This window comes from Lontra canadensis, unplaced genomic scaffold (assembly GCF_010015895.1).
Source record: "Lontra canadensis isolate GAN:19392208 unplaced genomic scaffold, GSC_riverotter_1.0 scaffold82, whole genome shotgun sequence".
Classification (NCBI taxonomy): domain Eukaryota; kingdom Metazoa; phylum Chordata; class Mammalia; order Carnivora; family Mustelidae; genus Lontra; species Lontra canadensis.
In genome coordinates this window covers 4,201,548-4,209,276 of record NW_022631076.1, presented here as the reverse complement: position 1 = coordinate 4,209,276, position 7,729 = coordinate 4,201,548, and positions in this window count along the sequence as shown.

The following is a 7,729-nucleotide window of genomic DNA, read 5'->3' as shown; positions in this document are numbered from 1 at the left end:
AGGTAGTGTTGGTTTAGCAAAATGAACTGACTTGAGCTGTTTGTATGACTGGACTAATTGTGACGGGTCAGGGAATTTTCAAAACTGGTCTCATTTCTTTTTTATTTTAACAGACTCCAACTGAGCTCTCTTTACACACCTTGCCTGTAAATACAGCTCATCCCAAACCCTCAAGACGCTCACCCGTAGCTTGCTACAGTTCGTGTGTCTCAAATTGCAAGGCTTAGGCTATTCCCAAATAAACTCACCCTTTTGAGCTGGTCGTAGTTTCCCTCTTTATTTAGGTCAACAAAGTCTACTTTAAAAAATAGGATTTTCCTGTCTAAGGAAGCCTCCGTCTTTTCGGTTTGCCAGATGAATCAGCACGCATTAACTGAATGCTTATGTTTTCAAGACATTATGCTAAGCATGATCTTTTAACAGGAAATACTTCTAGTATCATTCACCCTAGTCCACAAACACGTATGAACTATTTCCTAGTACCCAGCATTGTGCTAAATGCTGGGAATTCAAGGGGAAGGGGTTGGGATGGACTATTTTAATACTGTGTGATAAAGCCCGTGGTAGAAGAAAGTCCAGCCTGCTGTGGAGACACGCAGACAAGCAGGCAGCAGATAGGGAAGCTGGCGATCTCACTTAGTTTTCGTTGTTATTGATTATCAGGCTTGCTTTTCACTAAATCGACTGTAGAAACACATTCTCTTCAATCCCAATAACATTAGCAGGTTTCTTTTCCCTCATCAGGTAGTGAAGTTTTAGTGCCTCTTGCAGCAGGTTGAATGAGGACCCCTTCCAGATAAGTCCACATCCTAAATGGTGGAGCCTGTGAATGTGACTCACACGGCAAAAGAGACTTTGTGGATATGATTTACTTAAAGGTCTTGAGATGGGAAGATTATCTTGGATCAGTGAGCCTAAATAATTATAAGGTTCCTTGTAGGAGGGAGGTAGGCGGTCAGAGTTAGTAGTAAGAGATGAGACGACAGAAGCAAGAGGTGAGGAAGGGCCATGAGCCAAGGAACACAGATGACCTCCAGGAGCTGAAAAGAGGCAGGGAAATGAGTCTCAGTCACACCCACCAAGCCTCCAGAAGGAACGTGTTCCTTGTTAGTGAAATTCCTGCTTTAGGGAATCCCAGAAACTACAAATCTTACATTTTATTTCTACAAACCATACACTGTTATTCTTTACGAGTGAGAAGCTATCTCTGGTTTAGTTCATGGTTCTCATGGAGGATTGATAAATTATTGTGAACCATTTGATCCCCCAGCTTGTCCTGGACATGGTAACTCAGGGAAGTGACATGGCATTTCTGTGTCTCTCAGGCATCAGAGCCATCCTGGTTGGGGGAACCTCCCAAGCCCTACCCTGCCCAAAGACGTAAGGAAATATAAGTGGCCAATAAACATGTCAGCATACAAACAATCAGCTACATTAATTACCAGGGAAGTCCAGATTAAAGCTACACTGAGGATTAGATTGGAAAATGTTTTGTAAAAGTCTGAAAATCCAAGCACTGACAGCGATCTAGAAAAATGGGTAATTTCTGCTTGTAGGAATACAGAATAGTGCAAACGCTTAGGAAAATATCTTGGCATTTTCCAGTAAGTTTAAATTCTCCATACCCTGAACATAATAACTCTACTCCAAGACAAGTGCCGGGAAGCATGGATGAGATGCTCATAGCAGCATTGTTTATCTTAACAAAAAACCTTAAAAATAAAAGTAAATAAATGGAAGTCCAGAAGCATACAGTTTGTACCTTTATCACTTACATTTCTAAAGTTATATAGATGTGGAGTCTAACTATAAAGAAAAACAAGGGAATGACAAACAGGTAATTTTGGGTGTTGGCTATTTGTGGGGGAAGGAAATATTATTTGGGAAGTTTATAATAAGCCTTCAAATGTATTCACAATTTCCACTTATCGTGATGGGCAGTGGATATATAGGTAGGTGTCTGTATTTTCTTTGTATTTTTTTAATTGTTAAATATATATTTTTTGGCAAATGTCTGGAAAAATATGTTAACAAAGGTTAACAAGGTAGAACAAAGGTTCTACCTCTCCCAACTTTTCCCAAACAGTTTTAGGAGGTAGTTGCTGTTGGAGTAATGGACACAAAGATCTTAGGATCCTTTCTCATTGGGACTTTAGCCTCCATTTGCTGCTTATCAGAACAAAAAGAAGGATATACTAACACATAGCTATATAAGAGAATGAAGGATTGAAAGTTTCTATTAAGATAATCAAAGTGGAGGGTACCTGGGTGGCTCAGTCAGTTGAGCAACCGACTCTTGATTTTGGCTCTGGTCATGATCTCAGTGTCATGGGATGGAGCCTGGTGTCAGGCTCCACGCTCAGCGCAGAGCCTGCTTGTCCCTCTCCCTCTGCTCCTCTCCCCTCCCCACTCTGTCTCTCAAATAAATAAAATTAAAAAAAAAGATAATCAAAATAGGAACTTGGAAATCTCCATTATATTTAAACATTGTGCACCATGAATAGAATTCTCAGACTAGGAAATGGGACACCCAATACTTGTGTGCACTAATTAACTCATGACCTTCAAGACTGTTGGGTGTCATGTATTCACAAACAAGAGACTCTAGTAATTATAAATTACTCTGTATATTTATGGACTTTTGTAACTACAAAACAGTAAGTTGTCAGTTAGTCACCCAATATTGATTAAGTTCTTAGACATTGTGCAGTTGGGTACTAACCATTCAGGAAACTCATTTAAAAAAATAGGCCTGGTCCCCCGCCCTTGAGGAACTGATGTTATAATATATTTATTTACAATAGTTTGTGCTCAGTCTTATAGCAGAGCTAAATTGGGACAGGATAAAAATGCAGAAATACAGGGGCACCTGGGTGGCTCAGTCAGTTAAGCATCTGTCTCTTGGTATTGGCTCAGATTACGGTCTCAGGGTCCTGAGATGGAGCCCCCATCAAGCACTATGCTCAGTACGGAGTCTACTTGAGAATTCTCTCTCTCTCTCTTCCTTTTCCCTCCCTCTGCTTGTGCACACATGCTCTTCTCTCCCTCTCAAATAAATAAATAAATCTTTAAAAAATGCAGAAATACAGAAGGTAATTGAAGGGAGGGAGTGTTTTCAGAAAAAGATGATGTCAAGAGAATGGACACCTGTCCAATGTCAAGTGTCCATGCTAGTCAATGAGAGTCAGGAAAATGATTATGGAACAGAAAGAGCAGAATGTCACCTGAATATCGACTAGATATCTAACCAATTATTAACATGCTTCTAAACTGTAACCTATGTAGACCAGTTTCCTAAAGCTCAAATAAAGGATAAAGTTTGGATCTCCAAGTCATATTTGTCAAAATATTTACGCTCTGTATGTGGTAGGCAGAATCTCCAACAAACAACCTTTCATTGTCCTGAGCTCTTGATTAAGTAATTAAATTTGTTATAATCATTTATAAGAACTTGAGCAAAATCATGTCCAATGGAAAAATTCATGTATCATAAATTGGAAGGGAAGGAAATTTTATAAAATAAATGTTCTGAGAAAACTGGCTAAATGTTTGGGGAAAAAGGAATTTAAATGTATTAAAAAAATTACATGTTGAAATAAAAATACAAAAATCAGACAAAATTAGCTTAGCCTTCTAAGTTTTAAAAACTTTTGTAAGTCAAAGAAATCATCCTTTTTTTCTTGTTTGAGACTTGAATTGGCTTATTAACAGAAGGAGAAAAGGAAACAGTAATCTCAGAAGACGTAGAGCAAGGGTATGCCTAGATTACATGTTTATGGACATTATAAACAACAGACTTGCCCTGTTTGACAAAAGGCAAGTTGGGATAAAGCCTACAAAGATGTTTTAATTGTGTCTAACTTTGAATTAAAACAAAGGGTCCAAATATTATTCTACAAAGCCCTTACTGTGCTGAAATGATTATTTGTAAAAACATTGTGGTTAAAGAAAGAGCTTAGAAGTCTGTGGATGTGGCATTTAAAAAGAATGTCCTCTTCAGTACTTACTGTTTATACTCCAGAGCTTTGAAAATTGATGTTCATAATTATTATTTGGTAATAAATCTGTAGTAAGTTAATGTTGAAATTCCACTGAGGAAAAAAACACAATATGCCTGTATGTTTGGGTTCCTATGATTTATCTGTCTACTTTGATTTCTCATAACTTTATTTAAGTATTTTCTCCCTTCCTTCTATTCTTTGATTTGATCAAATCAAGTCCCTGCTGTTTCATTCCACAATGGTTGTACCTACACTTAAAAAGATAGAAGAAAGGAAAATAGGACACTTATAGACAGGTTTATATGATGAAAAAGAACAATTTTCCAGGAGTAATACAACAGTTTTTGCTTCTAAAACCAGTTAGGCAAGTCTCTGAGGATTCTTAAAAATAGACACTGTGATATAAAAAACACAGCTTGACCACATCCTGTAAGACAGACAATGCTGAGTGTCATTTGTACCCCTTCAAAGAAATCATTCTTAAAGAAAAAATAGGAAAAGTAAAGTGCTGGAAAATATTTGCAACACATGGGGTAAAAAGCCATTGGTATCTTGATGCATATAATGTTCACTAGAAAAAGAGAGTACTGAACAATGAAGCTGAATTGCCTGAAACATGAATATGAATAAACAAATGTGAACATGATTAAACACATGAATATATGAATATTAATGTTTTATAAATATGAATACTGAATAATATGTAAATGGTCGTTAATATCTTTAATATTAGAGTTATGAAACAAAGGAAATGTCAACACCCCCCCGACACACACACACTTTTTTTTTCTGACCTGATTACCAAAACTGAAGAAATGGTCAAGCAAGGAAAATGTAGTGAGTAGGGCCATCTTTTGACTTTTTTTTTTTTTTAAATAGTATTGATTTATTTCAGAGAGAGATAGAAAGAAAGCATGATGCCAGGGAGGGTCAGAGGGAGGGGGAGAGAACTCCCAAGCAGAGTCTGTGCTGATCGTGGAGCCAGATATGGGGCTGGATCCCAAGACCCTAAGACCATGACCTGACCTGAAATCAAGAGTTGGATGCTTAACTGACTGAGCCATCCAGGCATCCCCATCTTGTGACATTGTTAGTGACAATGTAATCTGGTATTATTTTCCTTGACAATTTGTCAATTTTTTTGAGGTCTGATCTAATTAATTTCACTTCTAGGTTGCAACCTAAAAAAAAAAAAATTACAAACTTTGAAAAAACTGTTTTTCATAATGGAATATCATATTGAGTCAGTAAAATAGAAACAATCTGAATTCTTCAGCAATGGAAATGTGGCTAGGTAAACTCTTACTTTCATGTAATGGACTGTTATGTGACCAATAAAACACACAAAATGAAACAAAAAGGAATAAGTATCTTTAGATATGTATTGAAAAAGTCTGTATGGAATCCATCAAATTTTAATAGTGGATAAACAATTATTTTCTAATTTTCTGAGCTATCTTCAAAATGTATATTTGTATTTATATATTTATATTCCTTTTTATATTTATCTTATAATTTATATTACATTTATATTTTATTGCTTTTATATTTATATCACTTTTATTTAAATATTTAGATTTATATTACTTTTCTAATTGGAAAAACATACATAAGTCAGATGTTTCATAACCTAATGGAAAAAATGATAAGAGAAGCAAGATAGTAAATTAAGGGGAGTGAGTAATGGAGACTGAAGTTAATGGATTTGTAACGGAAGGATGAATCTAGTCTGTGTGGATGCTTGTTTCTTTTTTTTTCCCCAAATAGTCATAAAACATTGTTTAAAATTAAAATACAAAAGAAACCCAAAAAATCGTAAGTGAATGCAGTTCATGTTACTTCATATCTTATTTATTTCAGAGTCTTCATCTACTGAGTGATTTGTTTATTCGATTTCCATCTGAAGAATCAATTATCTGGTTCTAAATGGGTTTTTGACTTAGATTCAGGGCTGAATTTCTGCTCTGCAGCAACTATTGGTTTTGCAATTTGAAGGACATTTCTTAAACGCCTTGAGGGTTGGTTTCATCATCTGTAATATGGGCACAATGCTTTTTCACAGGGCATTTTTGAAGGTTAAAGTACTTTATGTACCTATCATAGTCCCGGACATATAGTATTTGCTTTTATTGATTAGAGAAAAATGTTTTCACAAGGAAGAATTGAATTTTGTATATTTTAGTATATATGAACACATATCCATATATGTTGTACATATATTTATATATAATATATAGTTTATATATGTTTATATATAAACATATTAGTATATATGTGTATTTATATACATATATACACAGTACATACATGTTTTAGTATATACATATAATATACGTATTATAAAACTTCATTTATGGGGCACCTGGGGGGCTCAGCCAGTTTCTGGTCTGCCTCAGGTTGTGATCTTAGGGTTCTGGAATCAAGCCCCATTTGGGGCTGGCTCCCTGCTCAGCGGGGCATCAGCTTCTCCCTCTCCCACTGCCCTTACCCTCCTGCTCATGTTCATTCTCTCTTTCTCTCTCTCTCAAATAAATACATACATAAATAAATAAAATCTTTAAAAACAACAACAACAACCACAAAACTTCATTTATTTTAGGGTGTTTTAACTTCTATTATTTCAGTCTATCAATTTTTTTTTTTTCAATACTGTACTGAGCTTCTAGATCACTTTCTCAAAATTCTACATTTTCCTATTGGGGATTCCATAGCAACGGAAGAGAATCAGGAATTGATCCCTTTATTATTTATTTATTTATTTATTTCTACCTGATCTTCAGAGCCAAGAAAAAGCACAAATGTCAATTAGCATTGACATAGGAATCAAGTTTCATTTCAAAGATATTTACAACAGTACCCAGAAGCAATCTCTTCAGTTCTTCTAAGGATTCTGAACAATTGCCTCTCCTTTTCTCCTTGGTGGATAGATCAAAGTAAGCCCAAGAAATGTCAGCTGAAATCCAGATGCAGGTTGGCTGCGACGCGCTAGTGCTTTGTGGTCTTGGCTGATTAACCAGCTTTCAGTAGCTGGGAAAAGGGAATAGTGCTATGTTCCTCCTGCTCCTTTCTCTAGGGAGTGATAGTGCCATCTTTGGTGGTCAAGGGGGAGATCAAACTTCAAGGATAGGATCAAATGGCTTATGTCATGAGTGCTTAGACCAGACCATAAAATTGAAAGTTTAGATTCAAGTCTGAGTATCAATAATAATTCATATACTTGTAGAACCAACCAACAAACAGAGCAGAGGATGTGCATGAGCTCACTGTCACACAATGATTAACACCACGAATGTGGCACCCGGTAGTGATCTCATTTCCTGCTGAGAGGCACAAAGTTCAGTCCCTGCCCCAGCACCTTTCAGGAAGTGAGGCACAAACCCCAGGGTGAGAAGCTATGTAGGCTTCTTAGCTTAAGTGTTGAAAGAAGGCACCATTATTAAGCAAACCTCAACCTTAATTACCTTAAAGCAACTGGATTAACCAGGCCACAGGTACGGAAACTCATTTATTTTGTGGTTGACTTCTGACTGTGCCATCAGACCATAACACTGGAGATTTCAGTGCCTCAAGCCTAGCCAAAATGCAAATGGTTGTTCCACGTTACTTGTTACTTGTCAGGGAGCTGCCATCAACACAGAGGAAAGAGAGAGTATTGAAAAAAATCAGAATGAACTTTATTAGAACTCACCAATGTATCTCAATAAGTACTTACTTTAAACTTGTACATA